Here is a 26,119-nt window from a genome sequence, read left to right as displayed (position 1 = left end):
CAACCCCTATTCTCCTTAGACAGTACTCTTAAAAAAGAAAAAAATGTTTATTATTTTCTGCCTTAAATTACTATGTGTCATAAACAGTTTTATGTTTGGGGACTTAATTTTTCATTTGTCACGTAGGAAATATTATCTAACCCTTCAGTTAAATGTCAGTCAAAATAATTGTCAGACAATTTTATTTTATATATATGTCAGATCACTTAAAATAAAAATGTTAATTTTGACAAAATTGTATATATATGTAATTTTGTGATTTGGTATAATTAACTTTATGCTCTCATACTTCAAAAAGGGCTTAATTACTTAGAAGTACAGACCCTCTTTAAAAGGCACTGGATTTGAAAATTGAAGAAGAAGGCAAATAATAATAAAGGCTAACTTCAGGACTTCAGAGCTGTGTACATCAAAGTATGACTTTGTAATTAATTAGAGGGTACAGGAGAAAAATTCAATTCATATTGCTTGTACCAAAGTGTCCAGTCTGACTTCATCACTAGGTGTGACAAACTAAATCGTACTAGGCCACTACAGGCAAATTACTGAAAGTGTTGTGGGAAGGCATCTTAGAAGAGTGTCATATTTGCTGAAATGTTGAAAGCCCCATGTAGCTAGGTTTACTTTATTAGGTTAATCTCAACAAATCTCATGAAATGAAATTTGTATCCTTTTAACTTGTGTGCTTTGTCAAATTGAAACAATATAGCCTTGCTATGTGCTGCTGAGGAGACCATATCATGAAATAAAGCTAAAAATTATTACTACTCAACATGCATGCACAAAGTGTACATAAATGTCTATACAATTAAAAGCTAGGTATCATTTTGCATATAGTAACACATCTGATGGATTATGACACACAAATTCCAGAGAACATGTGCTTCATATAAGCCCTTATCTCTCTTTTCCCTATGTGCAAAACAAAGGCATTCTTCTTTTGCAGTCTGCCTGCACTAATAAAACAATATGAATATTACTTGTAGAATCAAAGGAAATCCAAAACCTCTTCGTTTTTAATGTTAAACCACCTTATTGAAAAGCAAGGGGAAGAATGCGTTTTAATAGTGCAGTTTGGTATTTAAGGAAATCACATTTCTGCCATAGATACCTGGATACATTTGAAAAGGACTGAAATATCTATGCTACATATGTAAACAGATAAGAATATGCCTAGCAGGCATTTTGGGAACATCTGTCAATTTTTTATGGAACGCACTGATTGTGGGCTATTGATTGCATTTAAACAAAGTTGTTTCAAAAAAAAAAAATCAGCTAACAATTCGTGTAGAAAGGACTGATCAATATTTAAATGACTCTCTTTATTGATTTAAAATTAACTTTCAATTAAGAGATCCATAGGACTCTTAACTGCGACACTTATCCATTCAAGAGAAAATAAAGGTACATTTATCGATACACTTAAACAGCAGTGGCTGGTTTCCTATTGATTCAGTCATTTGCGCTGGGATTCGTTAGCGTCATCTGACTTCAACTCGCTTACTAGGTCTTCACAGTGTGCCATGCTGAAAGATGCAGGAATGTACAAAACGATACAGGGGAAGCAAACGGAATTAGATGTAGGCAGAGGTAAGTCATACTTATGCTTTTTATGTCTCTTAATGAAGGAAGTGACCATTTAAATACTGCCTAGCTTCTGGGTTTGGTCAGACACAAATTCCTGTCAACTGACCTGTTATGTACTGTTTGAGACAGGAAACATTAAAATGAACGAAATTTTTCATATTGATAGGTAACAGTTCTATTGGCTCCTATCAGCTATGACAAGATCACCTATTTGTATGTATTGATTAACGTATAATCCACAGGAAGGTAAGCTCATTGTTTGCAGAATGATTTTAAGTGGCAGTATCGTGATGTCCTGCATATGTTTCTCTCTCTCTCTCTCTCTCTCTCTCTGATATTTAAGAAAAATATAATTTAATATTGTTATATGGAATCAGCCATCATATGGATTTTGAAAGACTTACTGAGACATTTGAAAGTAAACATTGTGTGTATCTCCGTTTTAAAGAAAAACTCAAACATATTTGCACTAAACAAAAATATACTACAATAGCATAGCTATAACTATAAACATGTGCAAAAGCATCAGTACATTTAGGAACACAAATTAAAACCAGGACTGTAATTACATACTTCATTATTTATATGTATTCTGGGTATTTTAGTATACTATGGAAGCTGGACATGTAATCTCTATAGTTAATAATAGACCAAATTCATCCCAGGTGTAATTTCATTGAAGTCAACAGACCTCGAACTGCACCTGGAATGAATTTGGCCCAATGCTATGAATGCCTCCTGACTCTCGCCAGCCTAGATTTACATATAAGATATAACACAAAAATGAAATAAAAATAGAAGATGTCCAGGAGGCATAGCATGTTTACAAAGCAGAGTGGTAATAACCTTGCCTGATATATATGTGGCAGTGCTTTGCTTAGCCAGACAGTATCATTGGGAGTGGGGGAGGGTTAGCTCTGACGGTGGCTCAGGTTTGCCTGTATCCCTTCATGTCATTGCCTATTTCTTTCTCTTTTTCTCTCTCTTTCTGTTTTTGAAGCCTCATAGCCCAGAACCGTCCAGTGAAACGAAGCAGCCCCAAACTGACTCATTTATTACCTATTCATTTGCTGTGATGAAATCTCCAGGAGCAAAAAAACTGCTGCAGTATAGTAATGTTTAAACATTAAGACCTATTCTGATCAACTGAAATTATTCCTTAAACTGAGAACCACAAACAGAATGTATATAAAATATAAATTGCATACATGATCACCAACATTTTGTTTTTCAAAAAAATTATTGTGCTAAGAAACAAGATCAAATTCTTTGAAGCACGGGTGTGTTTTACATTATGACAAGCTGCTGTTTCCATTATTTCTTCTTTTCTCTGTCCACTAAAGGTTAAATCATACTTACCAAAGGCTCATTTACAGAGTTATGATATGAATCAGTGATATCTTTAGGATCATAATAACACAGAAAACTGGTTATGGACTTGTGCTGCTGGGTGAGAGTCAAGATCAGAAAGACCACTGCACAAATGCAAAGGAAATACCCCCTCCTAATATTTCTAAATCACATAATGTTAGTGTAACATAATTTGGAATATATTATGATGGTTACAATTACTAAAAAGTGCATGATGCCATTATTTCCAACTGGAAATTAGATGATTATACTAATTAAGTGATAGCAGGTGGCACAATGACTGCTACAATCTTCTCTGATGTGCAGAGAGAGATGCATGGTTCACTGTCTAAAACACTCAGGAATAGTAACAATTGGCTTAAGCAGTATTCTGTCCCAAGATGCAGAGTAAGGATTCACTTTGATTTAACACTTCCTTATCACATCAAAGAGGTGTAGGGACATCTTTATGGATTGTCTTAGGAAAAAATATGCTACCAGTTCAGCTTCCACTCTTACAACTAACGTTTCTTGATATAACAGAATTAAAGTATGAAATGAATTCCAAGAGAATCATGTAATTTTAAAATGTCAGCAATGTTCTTTCAAATTGCAACTGGCCTAAATTCATCATTACTGCTTTTAAGTTCCTTAATTCTGAATTGCTATAGGTGTGCTATTGAGTCTTGTAAGTCAAGCAAACTGGAAATGCTGTAGTAAAATAAATATTTCTCTGTCAATGAAAGCACTAAATACTTTTAAGAATATATGTGGTCATTAAATACATTTGAGTTTTAACTCAAATTTCCTAAGCAGTATTTGCACATTATTTTTACAGCAGGATTTGAAGATTATTCACAATTTCACTGAGTTAGACAAATAATCCTCCAGTCCCATGAGTTATTTCAGAGCTTGCTTTTCCTGTCCTCTCTGCTCTATGGTCAGACTGTAGTAAGGCTAAGTCATCATCCACAATTAGTTTTCCAGATAAGTCATCGTTAGTTTTAAAACTAAGAGATAGGTTTGAGAAGCTACTCTCTTTTATTTGGACTTCCATGTGTTTCTGGAGTGTCACCTCAGTTTAAGGATGGCAGGGGAGCAGATCTGCTGAAGAACCACGCTGTGCAAGAATGCAACCACCATATGCCTAAGAGGCAAAAGAAGCAATTCTTATAAATGATGAAAAATAAATGTTATCTAATTTCTGAAAACAGCTTATCTAGATTTATCTGTCTCTGTAGCATTCATTTTAGTTTTGTTACTGTATTTCTTACTAAAGATCAAAAGCATGGCTGATAAGACTTAAGTTCAGATATATTTGTAACATGGTATGATATCTTACAGCATAGCTAGTTTGTTCAAACAATTACTGCCTTCTCCCTCTATATTTTGCAAAGCCTTACCTGTGCCACAATTTCAAGGAGTGCTTTTGCTATCTGACTTTCCACAGGTGAATACAAGAGATAGCTGGATCAGACAGTAGAAGGTGAAAAACTATTGTTTTCCCTAGGATGTTGTGCATTACATTCTGGTGACATTCTCTTCTCAGTGATGACATGTGCAAATTAAAGCTACCCTACTCTTCTTTTTGCACTAAAATTCACATAGGCGTATGTGCTATGATAACTGCAAGTACTGTGCAGAATGTCTTTAGCAAGTACAAAAAAGAAAGGTTCTCCAACTTGGAAGCCTAAAGGAACCTTTTTGTTTAGAGCAAACCCTGAAATTTTGTGAAAATCACTCATCCCCATTTTCTAATGTTTTAATAGAACTAAATGGAAGGAATCTAAACTTCTGATTACAAAAAATGCCTTATCTCCTCCATGAATACCAAACTGCTCAGCATTTAGAATACTATCATACAGATGTTGTTCAGTGAATTGATATAACAGTTGCATCTTTTCCAGGACAAAATTTGAGCAAATTTCCTGCAATGAACATGACAAATACCTCCCTCTCTGTGGCTAAAATAAAAACCTTTACTGCTGCACCCCTGGATATTCAATTACCTGTGCAAATGGGAATAATGGTAGACAGTTACTCAGAAGCAGCTACTGGAGAAATTTGAACTTGTTGTTCAACCCAAAAAAATAACATTATCATACTATAGGCATGAGGCCAGGTCTCTTACCTTCACATGCCACTGATTAGTTCAGCCTTAGCTGAACAAAAATCCTTAATCTTCTCTTTTTAATATTGAAGAGGTAAACCCTCTTTCACCTGCATGTGGAGTCTCCTTTTCATCAAAGCTCAGGAGATTCCAGCAACAAAATCAATGTATGCATGTTCAGAGCAGTTTTCAGGGTTTTGTAAGACAAATCTTTCAAATGGGAGCTAGTTTAATGCTATTGAGCTGAGTTTCGATCTGACTGAGTGAGTGAACAACACAGAAACAGTTCACTTACCACTGCTCACACTACAGGAGGTGGGAATCAGGTACAGCTCTGTACAAATACAGCTGTGCAATTTCTCAGTAAACTCTTACCCTACCTAATCCAATGTTAAATGCAACCATACAGGGTTTAAACAAACAAAGACTTAAGAAAGAAATGCAATTTATTTCTCTACAGTAATGAGTGACAATTACGGTTTTCTCACACAAACTAGTGAAAATTAAGACTAACTCTGCTAAATTTAATAGAGTTTTGCTAGTGCTAAGCTGCTTTTAACTGGAGCATTTTCAGATTCTGTGTCCTAACAGAAAACTGTATCTGAACTATGATCTACAAATATCCTGCTCTGCATTTCTCTCCTGTTTTAAAATTTCCAACAACTTGCATTCTGGATTTTTTTGGAAGAAAAAACATTTAAAACCCCCTTGATTTTATTGCCAGACATTGTAGGTTAATGTGAGTTGTAGTACAGCTTTGCACAGACAGATTCTTTTGTTCCTATGCTCTGACTCTTTGAATGCCAATACTTCAATCAGCTTAGAATCAGAGACAATTCATTCCTCTTCTGAGAAAATGGTATTACAGCCACATGTCCATATCACCATTACATCATGACAGTCTCCACGATCATACAGCTGACTAGAAAAATGATCACTAGTCATTTCTTGAGCTATTCAGTATCTGGAATAATAGAGGATATGCTTCCTCTCTACTATGTAGATTCCTTCCTCTTAATAAACAAACTAATGAGACTTCTAAAATGCTTAAACATACAACCAGAGTAGCAAAGTGTAAACTAAAATGAATCAAACAAAAAGAAAAATAATTGAAATATGTGTGTTAGAGTGACAAAATGCCCACATTGGCTTTTGACAATTCCAGATTTATTAACGGGAAAATATTCTACTAAGACAACCAGGGACTAAAGGGAATAGCATTTGCACCCACCTAGTTCAAACACCAAGTTCCAGGCCCTCAAAAATACAAACATCAACTTCTCCTGTCATTATTCAGTTCAAAACCACAGGTCTAAGTAAACAAGAAATGTGATTATGTTGTTGTATTAACTCTCTGTTAGCCCTGAATGTTCCTCCTTTCAGGATGAGCAGGTGAGGTAATGAAGTTCTTTTGAAAAGTGACAAATTCTGATGTGCTTAAATATCTGCAGAAATGTGGTTGATGTATATATAAAATACACTTTTGTAATCCATACAGAAATACTAGATGGAAAAATGTATCAATGCATGTTTCACACACTGTACAATATGAACAAATTAGTATAAATTATAAGAGTGAAAAAAATACAGGACGCAGTGTCCTGGTCCCAGGTTCCTCAAATTAGCAAAATTCCAGCAGGCTAGCCATCTTCCTTACATTAAAAATGTCTATTATCCGGTGTAATTGAATAACTCTCTGATAATTACATCAGCATTTTAATAGTATATAAATAACCTCTCCCCTAATTACCATTTTGTTAAATTTTTCATATATTGCAGTATTATAAAAGGAGGTTCTTGGTAAAGTACCTTACCCTTTCAACAACAATTAATAATTCAATTAACAGGTCTTTTTTTTAAAAACAAAAGCTTATGTAGAAAGAGCAAGGAGGTTCACAGTTGAAAGGAGAGCTCTCTGTTATGCTATAATCATGGTTTCATGGCTGTAGTAGTATAAAATTTGTTCATGGCTTATTTCTCTTTCAGTGCAGCCTCTCAGTAGAAATGACACCTGCTTTTTGGTGCCGTGAGTAAAATCCTGCGCACACGACTCAACATACATGTGCACCTATCTGGTCTGGAACTTAAACCGAGGCATTTCCCCACGCCAATTTATTTTTCACAAGTAAATTTGTATATTTGTTTTGAAAAGAACCCACAGAGACAGTCATGTCATTGAAGTCTTGACATTATGAATTAGAGGGGAAATACACTGTCAAAAGTAGAAACTGAATTTTCTCCCACCAAACACTTAGACAGTCACACTTTCCTGTTCCCTGGTGTCAGGGAAAGAAAGTGAAATGCACGGCTCAGAAAAGCACTGTTGAACAGAAGATGCAGTCCTCACTCATGCATAGCCTGAGTAAGAAGCCAAGCATCTGAAAAGCTTTGAATCACGGGTGACCCTGTAGCAAAACAGAATTGTGTTAAATGAACGCCTGACAATCACAACTGTGGTTCACATAGCAGTAATATTCAGAGACTATAATAAGAGCTGCAACATTAATGTTTTCAGACTTTATAATCAGTGTCATATTTTGCTAATTTCCAGGCATTTTATTTGCTTCATGACAGAGAATGCCCCAGTTAAACTTATATCTACTGCCAGAATTTCAATATGCCATCTCAAGTTTTATAGAAACCTCATTCTTTTCAGAAGTAATTAGTTAAGGCATAGTTTGCATGGCAATTAAAAACCACTTGCTTGCAGAAGCTTGTAAGCATTATGTAATTTTTTTAAACTACAAGTACACATGCATATTCTTGCCTCCAGCTTAAATACAGTGAATGTTGTAGTTGGTTGCACAGGAATTGTCTCAAGAACATAAAAGCAAGCCAAACACGATTGTATTCCAACTAAAATTGCTCTCTTTATACTGTGTATTGAAACTTGATAACTGTTGGTTATAAAATTCCTTTGATTTTCTGTAGGTAATAAAATACTTTGGCAATTACTATTGACAGTTCTGGATAATCTTGAAGGCTGCCTTGCCTGAAGAAGATGAGTGTTACAAATCACTCCACTGAAAGAGGGAAGAACAGCAGCAGGCAGCAGACAGGTTTCAATTTCACAATGCTGATTATCTCATTCGTGATTCTATGCATGCCTAAATCTGAGGATCCCTCAAGCAGCTATATGGACTTCTACTTTTAAAATGCCTATTACGCTTTCATACTTTTTGCTGCTTCCTGAAGAGTGCCATTTCGCCAAGCTTAAATAGCAGAAAATTGCACTGCTTTTCCTCTGCCCATCTCCTCAATCTCTATTAACCTGCACAAGAACAAAGGAGTATGATAGTCCAGCTATAGGTTGGGAAATAGGTTTGAAGTTGTTTTTCATTTACTGGTACCTATCTTCCTGATTCATAAATGTATTTGAACAATAACATTATTTTAATACATTATCCAATGACTGAAAGCATAGCCTTTAATTACATCTCTATTTATACTAATAAATACGCTCTGTGTTCAGAAATACATGCAGCTATTGTTTACACGAGCATCAAATGACAGATACCGTAGTGCTGTCAGCACGTGTCAAGGCTTAAACAGAAAGGAATAAAAAAGAAAATAATGAAAAATGTTGCAGGTTTTTGTTAGGGTTCTTTTTTTTTTTTCTTTTTTTCCTATCTAGGCTAAAAGAGAACAAACAGAAGCAGCTACAAGCAGACAGGAAAATTGTTGAAGCACCTGGTTCTAATGCTTGCAGTAGGCCTTTATTAGATGTCATAAACTGAATGATGCATTACTCTGTGGACAACTTATAGCCTGCAAATGTTGAGGTAAAATGGAGGACAAAGAATTCTTTTAAAACAAAAAGGTTAAATGTTCCTTTTTAATCAAACAACACTTATTAGATGGACAAATCATAATAGGCTCACAGAGATTGGAGACTATTTCTGTTTCTTTTTAATGTATTTCTGTATCACCTTAATAAATAAAAGGTATTTTACTTTAATAATTCACATTTATGTATGAGTGATTTACAGTCGAACCTATATTTCACCTGTATCATTAAACAAAAGAAAAACATTTAAAAATCCTATTGTTGATACAGGTTTGGCAACCCAATCTCAAATCTAAATAGTTGCATTAAAATCCATGTAGGCAGTCAACCACCAAACAACAAAAACGTAATTTTTGTTCATTAGAAAATGTTTTAAAATAAGATCTGTTTTGCATTTAAAAAGATAAAAGAATGTTTTCTAAAATGACAATTGCTGGTTGGCCACAGATTCTGGGCTTTAATCTCATGGCCTGCTCAAATTTCCCATTATGTCTGGCAGAGGCTTAGGGGGACAGAGAGGCCAAACTGTGGCCCTTTGACAGAAGTGGAGGGGGTTTCGGCATGGAGACACACAGCTGTTGCTCACAAAATGCAAGTGTTAGAAAATCTCACTACTAGGTTTGGGTTTGGGTTTGTTTTGGTTTTTTTCCTTGCTGCTAATAAAAACTTAAAGTGTTTTCCGTGCTTTCTATAAACAGTGCACTTAAGTTTTATAATCTAGTATATCTTATTAAGCGTGAAGTCTGCTGATCCCTAAATTATTCATAACATGGTCCAGACTGATTAAGATTGGCTTGTTAAGGAGCACAAGAAGCAATTAAACTGACAAGGCAGTGCGGCCTTGATGTATACATTTATTATCACAAGAATACCCAAAGTGAATGCCCTTATTAAGCAATGAATTTCACCTCACTGGCCTTCTACCATTGCTGCCACAGGCAGAGAGAGCTAGGAACAACATGTCAAAAGCTAACTCTGAGGAAATGCCTATCTTCAAGTGAAACCGATTTTGTAATGAACCTTTCAGTTCACTCCTGAGGTAATAAATCCTGACTGGTGCATTAATTACTTGATAACATCCCATCAAAATGCAAATGCAGCACTTGACCCATAGGAATGGCTCACTAGCTGTTAACTCTTCAGGGTATACATAAATTGTCTGTTTTCTTTTATCAAACAGGGCATTTATTTCCATCTTGCTAGGGTGAATGTCACTCCTGCCACCCTCGGCCCCTCAGTGGCCTGACACCATCATTTGCAGAGGACTGTCACTATGTGCCGACATTCTAATTGTGCTACTTCTTTGCTTTGTACCTTTGAGGCAGAATTTCGCGTTCCTTTTCTGGAGAAATCTTGCATGTCAAGGACAAAGCTGTAATAGCGTTACAAAGAATGACCCCCACCTCTAAAGTACACTAATCTTTCTTTTCAATGGCAATACATTAAACAAGGAATTTAGTTCCTTGAAGTGATTAAATGAAAGCTGAACATATCTACGTGAACTGCTACCCAACACAGGCGAGCGTGCATGCTTTTAGTGACAATACCACCAAAGATATATTTACATGTTTTAAAGACACTTCCTCAATCCCTTCATTGAGTGCTCAATTTTGACAGTCCACAAGCAAATAATAAGTCAAAAAGTAAAATAAAGTGTACTTCACAACACAAATTTAGCAACAGTGAAATACGATGCATCACATGCTTTTTACTTGCCAAGAAAATAGGCTGTTTTAATTACAAAAACTATTTCTACAATAATGTTAATGAGGAGCTGCATTTTATATTTCCTCATTCAAAATACTCATCTACATGAGTGGGTCTGAGTCTCCCACCTGGGTCAACCTGCTTTACAGTTTTTCTATTTGTCTTGAAGGCTTGGTGAAAATCCTTAATTCAGGTTACTAGGCAACCCTGCAGGTGAGAAAATATAATGTTTGGCCTACTCCATTTTCAAATACACACAGTGGCCTAATGCCTTCCAAATAGACTGTACAAAGCATGCACTGATAATTCCCTGCTACATTTTCTAAAGGCGAGGTCACAAGAAAATTAATTGATGCTGAAAATAATGACAGGAGGAGAAGAACCACTGAGACTTGGTGTGACTGGCATGTGATGATGTTAGCAAGAATCCCAGCATGTGACTGGACAGTGTGATGAAAAATATACTTTATGTGAAGGAAAAACAAGTTACAAAACTTAATTAGTTTTTGACACTTCTTCATAAGTTATTATCTTTTCATTTGGAACATTGCCTTGGGACATCAATACACAAGAAGAAATGAAACATTCTTACTGTAAATCTGAAGGAAAAAAAGATGACTTTATATTGCTCTTCTCCTTTTACATGTCTTTTTGAATAAACAAAATATCCTCTGCAGCCTAAGGTGTACAAGCCCCCGAAGATGCTTCTGCTGAGAGCATAGAATAGACTTGTTCGACGTAATAATCCTGCTACAACTGATTATGCAGGTTCACTTTTAAAAATAAAGGGGGGGTGGATTGGAATCCAAAATGGTCACACACACACACAATAAAACAAAAGTATAGATGAGAAGCAGTTAAATTATAGCACCCACAGCAATAATGCTTCCTGTACAGCAAATGTATTTTTAATTTTTTCCACTAAGGCTTATACCTAGAAGTAATTCACACTGATTACTAAATAACCCTTGTGAGTTGCTTTGTCTTTTGAATTTTAAAAAATACACTTGCCGTGAGCAATGAATTTCATAAACCACCAGCTCTCATGCTTGATGAATCATTCTTATTTTATGCAGTGCTGTGTGATAGAGAACTGAGATAAAATATTCTATCCACAAGCTATTCAGTACAATTTATCATCAGCGGCTCACTAGTCCAGTGATAATACCTGGCTTGCAGATTGTAATGATCAGATTCTGTTTTTATTTCAAACAGGAGCGATCCAAATACCAGAGTTTTTAATTTACATACATTAGTGAGGTTCAAATGTGGCAATAGCTACAAGCAAATTCACTTGCAAACTGAATGCGTTCCCTTTAGCTATTACTAACCAGTGAAGTACCCAGATAAAAATGAAAACAAAGAGGAAATAAGGGAAATCATGATACAAACACCATACCGTGGACTAGGATAATTACTGAACTACAGTGAAGGTCACGTTTATATCTGTTTTAGTAATGATTTCTTATATCTCCCCTTTTGTATTGAAAGCATAAATGACATCTCTTTTTTACGTTATTACAGTACTGTATTCCTTACATTCTGTAGTTTTCCAAAGTTCCAGCATATTATCATTAAGAAAAGTTTTTCTTGGTGTAAATTCAAACAAATTAAATACTGAAACAGCTGATAAAAACATAAGAAACTCCAAAATATCTGTAAATTACACCAACTTGAGCATTTAATAAAAAACAACAGACCTATAATAAAATACCTCTTATAGCTATATCACTTTTATACTGACCACGGTATTGAGCTTCAATTCCCAGCAGCATCATTACTAGGCATTTTCTGCCACCTTTCTAAATCTGAAAAGCTTCCTACATTTAGTGAAGATTAGGTAATGCTACAAGCAATCAATAACAGCTATCAATTCCATACCTTGTTTGGAAGAACAAGTTGATTAAAAGTAAGTAAAAAGGATGGTTGAATATGCTTTAAAACTATCTGATTCTTCTAACTACACCATCATGACATAAAAACTATTATTCACAGGCCAAAAAGGTAGGTCTTAGCAATAGCAAAGTTATGATGCAAAGGAATAAAAGCCAGAATATTCTAAGCTTGACACTCTCCTTATCTTACCACAGAAGAAGGAAAAAAAAAAAACCCACAAGAAGTAAAAAAGAAAAAGGAAAGGTGCACAGAAGCCCAAGTGAAAACAGAAAAATACCATGTCAAACGCAACTTTGATTTCTTGGGCTTTTCTTAGCTTGTGTCTAAGCTTTAGTGTTCTCTACAAGTAGTCCTTGTCTCTGATTGTTCTTCCTTTCTGGACTTTTTTCCCTCAAACAACTTTTAAAAAAAAAAAAATTGTAGGAAGTTAGAAAATGCCTACTATTTACCAGTAACATTAAAAAATCTTGTAAAAGCAGCTATCATAAGCTCAGTTAAGACTTCACTTATTAATGACCATGTATACTCTTCTGCATGTGTACAGTCCTTATTGTGTAGGCACAAGTAACAGCCTCATAAATGCAAATACGCAAATATGATCTTGATTTTTTAAGTCTTTTCCCCATAGTACACACTAGTGACCTTCCAATCCCCTGAATCTGAATCCTAAAGACTGCTAAATCAACCAGCTTAGAAGAAGTAGCCTTCCTCATAGAGCACAAAAGAAAGGAAGTCTCTGGTGAAAGAGGAACTCTTACAAATTCACCACATTCCCTATTTTCTTACTGTCTACCCACAGCTCAGGCAGTTTCATATTCCTCTGCTAGAGCAACTCATTTGCCTCACTACCAGTGGGGAGAGTCAGTGAAGTGGCCAATAATCTGAAAATGTGTTTAATCTTGATTAGACAAATGACAGAGAGGAAGATGAGATCCCCATTTTTGCCATTCATCCATGACTGCTGAACGTAGCTGCCTGCAATGCCCCTAGGACTGGCTCTGTGGCACGTGGAAAGGACTCCTGCATCCAAGATACCTTTAGGTCGCATTGAGGTTCTTTTCCATCTGCCCTTCTTGAGTGCTTCAGTACAATGGGAAAATGATGGCACACAACTCTCATTTTAATGTGGTTTTCATAATAAAACTGTCAATCCTTAAGAAGAAGAAGTTGCTAGGCAGTGGTCCTTTAAAATTTTAATCTAACTTATGAATAGAATCACAGACCAGATATTGTTCTTCAGCAAATGGAGGGCAAAAAGCATCAGCTAAATTGCTGAAATAGCTGCCAGAAGACGCTATTCCCATTTCTGGAGAATAAACTTCTGCAGCCATAAAGATCCACAGAAAGTCAGAAGCCCCTTCCTTCATATAGACCTCTTTTGGTGCTGTATCTTTCTGGTGAAATGAACATTTCTGAATCTGCAGTTATTTATGCTCAGAAAGGTAAAGTTCACCTTCCTGCTGCTCAGAAAAAAATCAATGTATGTGGGTAATCTAAAAGAGAATAAGGAAATTGCAATATATGATATGTAGTCAAAGGACTACTCTGAAACACTTTATAGGCTATTATTTCAGCTCACAGACTAAATGAAATAATGCTTGATCACACTGTCATAGACTGAAGTGTCTGGCCCCAACAGTCTTATTCCATGTTATAGCTCTATATAGAAACTTTTCTAGTCTGTTGCAAATTTTGCTCAGTTTGGGCCCTGTTGTAGAACTTCAATTCACACTATTGCTTTAAATGCTGTTTGAGCACAAGAAACACTAATGCAACATTTTGCAGCTTTGATAATACTGTAATAACCCTTGTGTGATCACTTAAGAAGATATATCCTTGGAGATGCAGTAACTTTATGGTATTTCTGAGACTCCAATCTGGCTCAAAGTCACTGCAATAAAAATAATCCTAACTAGAATTGAAATTACAAAGACCAAGATGCGTGGAAAAGCATATCAGAATTAGAACCAAAATTTTCCTTTTCGTTTTTTTTGCTTTGAGGGAGGTGTAAGACAAGTAGGAAGAATTACTTCTTGTTTACAGAAAAAAGACAAAACTCAAGCCTCAAACTAATAGACGAATTGTTTATGGTTAAACAGCTTTCAAAAATACGACGCATTCATGATACCTATACCTTGACAAACTGATGATCAGCACAGTATTAGCTTGTTGCAAGTTTTAGATCATCTTGCCAAATATCTGAAATGTACTTACAGTGAAAGCAATTTCTGCTACAGTAGCATAAAGCATGCTTCTGTGCTGCAGCATGTGACACTGGCTGATAATAAAGGAATGTGATGTGAGACCGTGCAGCTTTTACAGCAATTTCCATTGCTTTAAATAATTTAAAAAACAAAAATAAAATAAAATGAGACAGAGAAAGAGCTCTAGATTAAGAAGTAGTTATATTCTGGCATGAAGATTTCTCAGCGGAATATTACTAAACAAATAGGAAAATTAAGGAGATTCTGTGGAACAATATAATGCTGATATCTGATGCAATGAGTACAATTTCTAGTGAAATAGATCAAAAATGCTGTGCCAAAAGCACTGTTAAATGCTTCTCATGTGATAGTGAATTTCTGCTAGGAGATGGGGGATGGGATGTAGAAGGGTGATAGGAAGAAGGAGAGAGAAAAAAGGAGCTCATTTGACTCTGGACTTGAGTTTGCTCTTCATGAAATAAGTGATAAAATTCCACTGAAGTCAATAGCACCAGAACAGATCTTGTAAGATGAGTGATATTTTAAATAATCAGATACTTCTAGTCAGGGCAAAAACCACTCTACACTTCGTTATCACACTCTTTATTTTTCGGAATATCTGACTCCTTTGCTGTCTGTCATTTTCTCCATGACAAATCAACAGAGAGAAGGCCTAAAACAGCTCTTGCAAGACGGAAGGCTATAATAGCTAACTTCCCTGATTTTCGTACATTTAGAGGAGCAAAGAATCTGACAAATAATCCCCACTGCCATTGTGCGGCCATTACACTGTCCTGCGAGCCTGGACAAGTTATTAGGTCAGACGCTAACTTCCTAAGTAGAAAAATGATGTGGTCGCCTTTGTCCTCTCTGCAGTAATGGCTGGAGTCAGTACTAATTAAGGCCCTGCGGCAGTGTGGTACGAGAGAGGTCAGAGACTTCTTTCTGACACCTAAACAGTGCTCAGCTCAAAGGAACTGCCCCTAATCTGAAATGATGTGATGTAGAGCTGGCCTTTCAGCTTCACTGTATATTTAAAGGAAAATGACAGTTAATGACAGGGGTGTCAAAAATGAGCAGATGGAGAGGCTAAGGAAAACATGGCTCTATGGTAAAATTTACTTACAGTTCATCACTGTGCTTAGAATTAGAGGTTACTGCACAGATGTAGAAGGTTTGGATACCTTTCCATTATTTCTTTTTTTAAGAAAAATATTTGCCTTATGCACATAGATTGAAGAAAGTCTGTTGACAAAGCAGACTTATATTTCCATTGTTATGCAAAAACCAGTACATACATACCCCCACACAGCCTACACTACCTTCATTTGTCTGTTATCAAAATAAAATATGAAAATAATAATAACAATATTTAATCTCATTCAGTAGATTACTACTTTCCATTTTATCTTGTTAGGAGTAACCATTGCAGTAATTAATCTTCTAGTCATTTTCTTTCTCCCCTTCAGGCATGGAACTTGGGAAACAAAAGCAATATTCAAAACAGAAACCAAGATTTATTGTCAGTTAGTCATAATAGACACCTGCACAGATTACTAATTACAACAAAACCATAAGGTCTGCTGGCACAAATCCTTTCCCATTCTCTCTTTTTATCCACCCCTAGTGACACACCTGCAAGCCTTTAATTGATGTATTTATCTCAGGAGTCCTTGTTAGCATTGCATTATAGCATCGCCATTCACAATGCTATAGTTAAGGTTTGGTCAGCATTTCCACTGTTGAGGCTTCCCTCCCTCCTTCCTTCACTTTCCTCCCTCCCCTCCAACCCCCTTCTCCCTGGCTCTTTAAGGAAATTTGCTCCAGGCTAAAAGTTGAGTATTGAGGTCTCAGTCCAGGCTCATATGATTCTTTTAATCAAACTAGAAAGAGAATTGTTTTGGAATGTTTTAAAATTATGTTCAAAATGCAAAAACAAACAACAAAAAAATCCACAAATTTTTTCAAGGCTCACATAGTTGAACCATATCTTTGATGTATTTTAAAATAATAAAAATTTAGCAAATAATTAGCCCACCACAGGGAATTGTGACATCTGATATTTCCCTGGAAAGTCAAAAGGAATGAGATCCACAATAGCTAAAAAAGAGGTTTTCAAGCAAGCCCTGTAATGGATTCCTGTAAAATATACTAGTAAACATTCAGAATATGAACGTGAAGTAATTATTATCACACAGAGCATAGATAATGTAATTTCTGTCCCCAAATGATGTATATTATTTAGTATTTTTGCCTTACAATCTTAAGCAGTTCCTATCCATATGTTCCAGAGGATTTATATGAATTGTGTACAACTGCTCAATATTATTACCTCTTCTAAACTAGTTTGAAAAAATAATGTTTAATGATATTGTAGAGCTGCCATTACAAATATCGAAGGTGACATTTATCTATATAAATCTATCCCTATATGCATAAAGCCAGAAGGACAGTCATTTCAATCCATAGGTCTGCCTAACATAGAAGGGGAAAAGATAAAAAATAGGGAGAAATAAAGGGAATTCAGTTTGTCTCAGTGTGTCATGTGTCATCTGACAGAGTTTAAGAAACAGTTTCTTCTGCATGGACTCTCCCTACACAGCCCAGGCCTCAGTTCAGCAATATTTAAAGACTGCATGACACGAATCAGGGTACTGTTTTATATTTCTTGTTGACATGGGCCTGGCACAGCCTATCTAGCATTTCTGTTCCCATCAGGACCTTTCTCCACAAGGCCCATTAGAATTTGACTTACTCAACAGGCTGCTGTAACAACAGCAACAAAACCCAACAAAAATCCAACCAACCAAAAACCCCACCCAAAACAAGTCAACTAGTTTCAATATGACTCTTAATTTTGCCTAGCCAACAAAGTGTAATTAAAAAATTAATGGTGACCAGTGAGTACATGACACAGGTTTAAGGTAGTTCAGAGTGGTTTTAGTTTTTATTATGTTTAGAAGATATCCATTGAAATCAAATCCTCTTGTCTTGCCAGAGCAATTTGTCCTACAGGATGACTCCATAGCAAGAACATGTGGACACTTCTGTAGCACTCCACCTGGACTAGGTAGCTACAAATTGACCCTGGCCTTGATAGGTGTCATGCCAAATGAGCAGTTATCACTCTGGTTCACTAAACTCCAATTCTGCCTTCTTTTTCAAAGAGTGTAGCCAATTCCCCCTTCCTAATGAGCAGGGGTAACTCCAGCAGAGAGAGTTTGGCCATGAGGATGTAATCCTTTATCTGTATGGCGTTTTTGGATTGGACACTTGCGTTTCCTGGGATTTATGTGGACTTGGGAAGAATTTCTTGGATCTTACAGCCCCCTGTACCTCTACCTCTCCACACAGTTCCTACTCGGAGGCTGCAATGTGTTTTGCATATTTTCTGTTTTATAAACTGGTATCGTTCCACAGGCCTGACTCAAGTTAGGCCCTGCAGCTCTTTTTGCAATCTGAGCCTGAACATACCCTACAAACAGCTGTTCTGCTTCAAAACATATTGCTTAGAAACAAAGCATTAGATAAAATACTTTAAAACAACCAGCACCCAACACAGATCCAGAATAACAGCATTTCTGCTATTTCACAATTAACTAGACATGTCTATTTTTCCTCTGACATCCTCATTCCCAGTAGCTTTTGGAGCCCAAGTCACACTTTCCCTTTTCCTACTATCCCTCCTGAGACATTCTCCATTATTAAACTCTGTAGGTATTCTTTGTTCTCCTATGCTCACAGCTTAAGCCTGGTCTGCTGAAAACTAGATGTCTGGAAAACTTGCCAGAAGCTGGGATGCTATGCCAGGGAAGCATGACTGTATGCTTGACCTCTTCCTCTGTTCATTCCCTCAGCCTCTGCTACTGGCGGCTGTCAGGTTTCTATTACAAAACCCTCTAGTAGTGCCAGCACTGTCCTGTAACCAGAAGTATTAGCTGGTACAGAACAATATGAAACCATTTTTTAAATTTCTGTCTGTGTTTAGTCATATCTGTTGACTGACAGTCAACATATCCAAACATTTAATCTCATCTCAGTAACCAGATGAACACACAGTTTCCATGAATAATAATGATCTTGAGGGCACCTCAGAATCCACCGAGTGGCTAAATGCAGTATTTAATTATGGAATATGAGCTGGTATCTAAATATGCATGAGTTGGAATATAAATTTGGGTTAAATAATTGTCCTATAGCAGATGTATCCATATCCTCTGAAGTAGGTCGGCCATCTCTATAGTGTGTTGTTCCATGGCCGATGCAGACATGATCCAAAACAGATGGGATTCTTCACAGAGAAAGGGAATTTACATGTTTCACTTAAAACTGAATTACACTGCTCTTGCAAACCAGGTAGTAAAATTTTGGGGACTGCTGGAAGTTGAGTGCTTCTAGAAGACCTGCTAATTCACTTCTAGAAATGGGAAGCATTTAGAAATGCATTATTCTCTTTCAGATTAAATTCACTACTTCACCAATTGACAGAGCAAAGCCTATGCACCAGTTAAAATCCATTTAAGCTGCATTTTGAGGGCTTAAGCGAGGCTTACATGATGCCTAGGTTTTGTGCTAGTCTTCTGCAGAGAGGATGAATCAGACCCTTATGTAAACTAATCAGTTTTGATGTTCTCTCTTCCATTTAAAATCCGTGAATTATTAATCTCTATGTGTACAGTAATTTCTTGAAGCATATTTTATATGCAAATTCATATTAACATCATAGAAACATCTATAATACAGACTGAAATAAATTATGAGGTATTGTGTAAGGGATCCTAGCCATTATGACCTATCAAGTCAAAAATCCAATGAAATTAAAAAAATATATATTATGCCCCTTAAACACATATTTACATAATAGACTGTAATGGCTCAGAAAAAAATCTCTTACAGCATGTAAATAATGCATGTTTTTAGATTTGTCTAAATACATATGCACATGTATTTACATATTAACATGACAGGTTGCAAAGACACTAAATTAACTGGTTTGCATGGTCTTGTGTTCTACATGAGTGTTTTTGAACACTTAGTAGAGAAAAAATTAAATCACAGATACGTACCTTATATTCAAGCAAAGAACTGATTTCCTATTCCTCCTGAAAAACTTAGCATTTATGGTCAATTTAAAAATCAATATTCTAAAGCTTTCCAATAATTTATTGTGATATTTTTAATTCAAGATCTTCATAGTACCTACATGTTGACATACTACCAGCAACTCCACCAATCTACAACAAGAGGAGATGGTAGCATTTGCAGGTAAGAAATTCAGATTTAAACCCTGACATAAATTTTAACTGGCAATAGATTTTGTGAGTTGAGTTGTAAAAGATGGAAGATTGATGATTAAGTTGAATAGATATTCTGAAAATGTTGACCTTGCAAAAGCCGTAAGTTTGTGAGAACACATCTACTGCCTGTCACACTGCTTCAACATCACTTGTGTCTCATCAAAGTTTATACTTCTAATTCAGAAACCTAGAAACACTGAAATGTACATAATGTTTAGCTGAATGAGTAGTGACATGGAAGCCATTATAAACTCTTTAGTGAGCAGAAATTATTTGCATATTAAAGCATCTGAAACCACCCCTCTTTGCTTTTAGCTACTTCAACAAATATTCAGATCCCATGTCATCTAGCAGGTAGCTGGACAGATCAGAGACAGGCAGAAGAACCTTCTGTGACCCAATCTACAAGTCTACACAAGATAGTCTCAAAGGCACAAATTAATACTCCCATTGACTACAGGTGTTGATGCATCACTTTAGCTACAGACTGATAAGAAGTTTGTAGGATTCAGTGATGATAAAAAATCCACTACTCATACCGTTAGTCCACTGAAAGTCTATTTGAAATAAAAATAATAGTGACAGTCAAGTATGTTAATGTCCATAATCATTGTAAATTATAACTGTCAGTGGTCACAGACCTATCCCATGAAAACATAAGGTAACAATTTAGACTTATATTACTACTCTCAGAGAAGAATATTCATAGGAAACTAAAATGCTATGGGTATTATAACATATATTCTAAAAATAGAATGTTTTGGGATTCTTCTTTTTTCTTTTTTTCCCCTAAATAGAGTATTTCCATATAAAGCAGTGTGACCAGAATTTTGCACTAAGTGTCCGTTGTTGAAATTATACCAGTCTCACTTTAGAGTTAGTGAAGATGTTCACAGTGATTTTAATTCTGAATGGAACACTGCAAGATACCAGGAAAGCAATAGTTTTAGTCTAGAAATAATAGCATCTAACCACAGAGGAGAAAACGTACCCTCCCTCCTTAAATATATAGCAAAAATAATGCTGAAATTGCAGGCGGTTGCTTATCTTTATGATCTGGACAGTGTGCCTCATTTTCATTTTCTCTCACACAAAGACATATTGAATGCGTAAAGACAGTTTCTTACAGTTTGAAAGGAGGAACAAAAGTAAGCTATATTATAAATTAATATGAGAAGTCAAAGATTTGTTGACTCAAGCTGCGTTAAGAAATATGTAATTCTGGACTCTCTTTTTAGAAAACTGCAATCTCATCAAAATGTCTTCTATATAAAAAGCAATATTCAGGTTTTTGGTTTTGCCAATGTGCACAAGGATGAGACATGCTATGGACATAAATTTTTGCTTGCTTATCTTACACTGTGTCAACTTTTATTCACAATCCCATAAATCCATAATTTTTCACAATTTGAAAAAGCAATGGAGAAAGAGAAAAGTAAAATTAATACTAAGGAGACATGTAATTAAAGATCTCATTTGATTATTCACTTTTTAGAAATACTCGATGACAAATCTTCTGTATTATAAAACATATATTTTCCCAAGAAAAGTGAATCAAAATTATGATGTCAGCACAAAGAATGCATTCAAATACATTAAAATATTTGTCTGTGAGTGTAGGGACACAGTTTGGAACTGAAATTCCAAATCCTACGTGTTAGGAAGCTTACTTAGGTTTAGCTATTTCTTGGGGTTGGGTGGGGCTTTGTTTGTTTGGTTGGTTTGGTTTTTAGTTTGTTTCTTGGGGTTTCTTTTTTTTGGGTATGTGTGCTTTTTTCTGAATTTTAAGTGATCATATGGTTCCTTGGAAAATTAAAAAAAAAAAACAAACCAAATCAACAAAACAACAGGCCACTGACTTTAAGTCTATAACTAAAACTACTGCATTACTGTATTCCTTCTGTATGTTCTAACTGCCCTCCAAATAATTACAGAGTGGAGACTTGGCTGTCATTCATGTGTATCTATTCCATTGTGTGAAAAGAGAAAGAAAATGGTTGCCCATACATTAGCACATCACCCATGGCTAGTGCAATGACAAGATAGATTAGGATGTATATTAAATCTCACACATGACTGCCTTTCTGTATCAAGGTAAAAAATACTTGCTCTTACATACATTAGGGACTAGTGTTGGGCTGACATCTACATTAATATTGACAGCATATCAACATTTTTTACATTAACTGAGTCAATAACTAGTCTAAACCTGGTAAAATTTAGATAACAAAAATGAAGAAAATATCTAGCAAGCAACATTAGATTCTTGTATCTAAGAAAAGAAAATTAACCCCCAAATACTACATTGCTTTCCTGAATTATCAATCCTACAGCAATACATCAACCAGTGTATACAGCTGTGACTCGGTAATCCAATCTCATTTGTCAAACAAGAATTCTAGCAGATAAGGAATGCTTCTAGGAAAAGAAAACCCTGCACAGACAATAACATAAATATTATATACATAGGAGGCTGATTATAAAAAGCTGGATTAGCATCATTGTATTACTTCACCTCCTAAACATTACTTTCACAGACGTGATGAAATTGTCAGGCAATAATCCCACTTCCACAATAGCTGCTTGTGACAAATGCACATAAAACCTGCATGAATGCAAGACTATTTTCCTATTTTGCAGGGGAGTTAAAATGTTTATTTGTATTTTCCATATTAAAAAACCTTTAAGTCAAAACTACTATGTAGGTTAGCTTAGGAAAGAGATTTCATTATTTACCTTTGCTGTAAAATCTCCAGTAAATGAGCAGTCGCTTCTCATTCAAAGCCAATGTCTTGGTTTCATTAATAATTAAATGTTGTTTTCCAATGATATCTAGCTATTTTATGCTCTTCTCTTTGAAATATATTATCTTCCAAATGAAGCTCAAAAAAATGCTGCCAATGTTTTTAAGGTGCCGCGCATTTTATAAGCATGCATGTGAATGTTGGGAGATAAAAATGTTCATTCTCCCAGATTCACTGTACTCACAGTGAAAGGGGAGAAATGCTAGGAAATCAATACACAAAAACTTTTGGACCCAGAATCCATTGGCCAAAAACTGATATGTAAATGTTTATAATTTCAATCTTAGCAATTAGGTTGCTACAGTTGGAAGCATCCCAGAGTATTATTACTCGGCAGAAATAAAAGCATGAGGCAGCCATGCAAAGTTTTTAGATTTTAAACTCACAAAGGAGCAACATTTCAAGTGTCATTCATCTCAGAACTCATAGAAGCTTTTGTTTAACCATCCTTCTCACTGAAGGCTACCTTTCCCCTCTACTTTAGTGTACTGTGGAAGATGATGAGGGTTAAAGTGATGTTCTTGACAATATTTACCTCCAAATGATCCCATCTTTCATTTATTCAAGTCCTTGAGAACAGGGATGAAACAGGCCATGAAAAACCTAGGCTTATGGACACGAGTTCTTCCACCAGGCAATACTATAGGTAAACAATGGGCAGGAAGAAGAGGCTTCTCTCTACTGTTCTAATGCTCTTCTAGACTCTTCTAGCTAAACATATAAAAGAAAGAGATGCAGAGAAATGCCTAGCACAGAACGGAACTCTCATTCTAGTGCTTAAGATGTTGACAGCATCCAAGCTGATTAATTGATATCAGTAAAGCCCACTGAAAAAGGTTAAAAGAACACTTTAACATGAAGTGATATTATTGTGATCATTAGGATGGCATATTTCTGTCTTTGCTAATGAATCTTCTTTTATCAGCTCAATAAACTAATGTAGGAGTGCAATTTTTCAATTACATTTTCATAAACAGATGGCAGAATTTAATAAATTAATGTTTATAATAATGGTACAGTTATGAGGCTTGTACTTTTATGTATTTTGTGCTGAAGCTTTTGATACTAAATCCCAATAATGCCAATCTCCTTAGTACAGAGTAGCTTCATGTTCCTAGGTTGCTGTATAATGATCTCTGATCTTTCACTGTAAAGATAGGGGTGGCTGTAGGTAGTAAGTTTAATTTATTAAATAACAGGGATGTTAATCTGTTTGTCATAGACATTTTAAAAAAATTATTATTCTTCTGAACTAAAACACACTGTTGCAGGGCAGAAATGATATTTAAGCGCTATTGCAGAATGCATCTTTTGTTCCTAAACTTTATTTCTAACAGGGGCTAAATGATGCCCCATTTAAAACATTTTCAATTCGCAGCGTCCACATGTGGCCACATCCTAGGATTGCCAGACACAGTGTATGTTTCAGAAAGCTAAACCTCATAAATCTCCAGAAATTCCTCACATCTATTATGTTTACCTTCTGCTGCTGATGAGCCTGTTGGGCTCTGTACGGAGGAAATTACAAGCACTCCAGAAGATTTGGCAAGAAGATGCTAGAAGAAACAACGGGCAAAAAAAATTCTTAACTGAAACATCACATCCAGCTTTGGCTACCATTTACATATTTGACATTACAGCTAGTAAAATGGAAATTCCATCGAAATGGAATAAATCATTTTCAAAAATCCCTATCTGATTAGTGTTAGTTATGTCTGAAATTAAACGTGTTAAGCTACACTCAGTGTATATGGACTCCAGCTGAATTCTAACATTCATACTGAAATTTGGTCTGTTTATACACTTTTTGAATTAAGAACAAAAGGGAGTTGTATCCTAGAGCTTTTTTTGCCTATCATCTTCTAGCTCATTTCTATTAATCAATATTACAAAATGTCTTCCTTAACTTAATAGATGTTTGCAGACTGTGGTAACAGCTGCTAACTAGTAAGGAAATGCCAGCAGAAATATTTTATGGTCACACATTCAAATACCACTGGAAATTTGTTTATAGTTAATGCCAACTGAAATGGTTATGTTCTAGGCATATTTTTCATAGTGATCAAAAAGTAGTAGTTCAAAAGTCTCCTCACTTAATCCTTGACAGGGCCAAGGGCCAAAGAAAATCAAATTAGTTAATTACGGAAAGAAAATGAAGTTGCAAGTTTAAAATTTTGTTTGCTAAATAAAGTAATTGTTAACTGTGTTGCACATCCACATGCACACATCCTTGCACAACCACAAACAACTCTGAAATAAATACCTAGAGTTTAGAAATTCCATTGAAAAGGACGGAAATCTGTTCTGAAATTACTGGCAGAGTAACTGCCTTGATGTCCTCTCCCCGGGACCACTGCCTTCCTACCTGACAACAGCAGCGGTGGAAGGGCTCAAGCCCAGCCTGGGCTACTGAACACCCTGAAGGATGAGGTCACCAGAAGGGATTTTTATCAGAATCTTGTATGTAAACAATCTTACAGAATTAGAAATGGTTGATTCCATCTCTACATAAACGGGTGAAAGTCACAGTGAGTCTTTCTTACAAAAGAGAAGCGGAGAAATACTTTGGATTATGTATGAACTGTATGACTGTACATCCTCCAAAAACAAGTCATAAGAGAGAACTATCAGGTTTTGGAAACTAAACAAAAGTCTGCTCTTAATCTGGTGTCTTAACCAACTTCATAACCTTTGAGTATTCCTGCTTTTAAATCACCCAGGACAAGTCTGTCTGGCTAGTAGTACAGAAACATACAATAAAATGGTAACCTGTGATACCAAAAAAAAAAATATTTACAAAGCCGATATATAAAAGTCACATCTGACATAGCTGAAAGGAAAATCCTTTAATACAGTTAGAAAAATGAACACGGTGTTGGTCACTTTTTAACCCAGAGACTTCACAAGATATTAATGCCAATTATTATAAATAAACCCACATGCCTTGAATACTGCCATTACTGAGACTAACTACTGCCCAGTATTAATTATACCCACTAAACAATACACAAAATTTTAATAACATTCACTCTTATCTCCATGAAAATCACTACAGTGCCTTTATAACCTTTAGTCCCAAATGCTTTTGGAATTGTTTGGCATTTTGCCAGGACAGAGCTTGAGACGGCTAGATAAGAGCCAACAGTTAAAAAGAGAGTTTTTTATTTTCCATTCTAATGAATAAAAACTGCTAAACTAAGGAGCGTTAGCAAGGGACTTATAAAAGATATGGCATAGGTTATTAAAACACTATCCTTATTACAAGAATTTTTCCTCTCTGATATCATTTGGCTTATTGAATGAGTTAACCTTTTTCTTTCTCCACCTTTTTTTTTTCTCTTCCCCCTTCCCTCTTCCTCCCCCTCTTGCAACTGCCT

At 35.7% G+C, this 26,119-nt stretch overlaps 1 protein-coding gene and 1 long non-coding RNA gene across 5 annotated transcripts in view; one reads left to right on the top strand and one right to left on the bottom strand.

Annotated features, from left to right (window-relative positions):
• The window catches only part of ZFHX4 (zinc finger homeobox 4), a 149,112-nt gene that overhangs the window by 46,093 nt on the left and 76,900 nt on the right, over positions 1-26,119 (bottom strand). The gene's annotated exons all lie outside the window — the stretch shown is intronic.
• LOC121668604 lies at positions 1,515-8,978 on the top strand. Its single transcript, XR_006017485.1, has 3 exons — positions 1,515-1,590; positions 1,754-1,833; positions 2,588-8,978. It is a non-coding gene; the product is annotated as an uncharacterized LOC121668604 (long non-coding RNA).

Source organism: Corvus kubaryi, unplaced genomic scaffold (assembly GCF_017639235.1).
Source record: "Corvus kubaryi isolate FWS band 111438036 unplaced genomic scaffold, C.kubaryi_AGA036_p1.0 37385, whole genome shotgun sequence".
Classification (NCBI taxonomy): domain Eukaryota; kingdom Metazoa; phylum Chordata; class Aves; order Passeriformes; family Corvidae; genus Corvus; species Corvus kubaryi.
The sequence above is the reverse complement of the archived record's forward strand: the minus strand, read 5'-3'. Positions and strand labels throughout refer to the sequence as shown.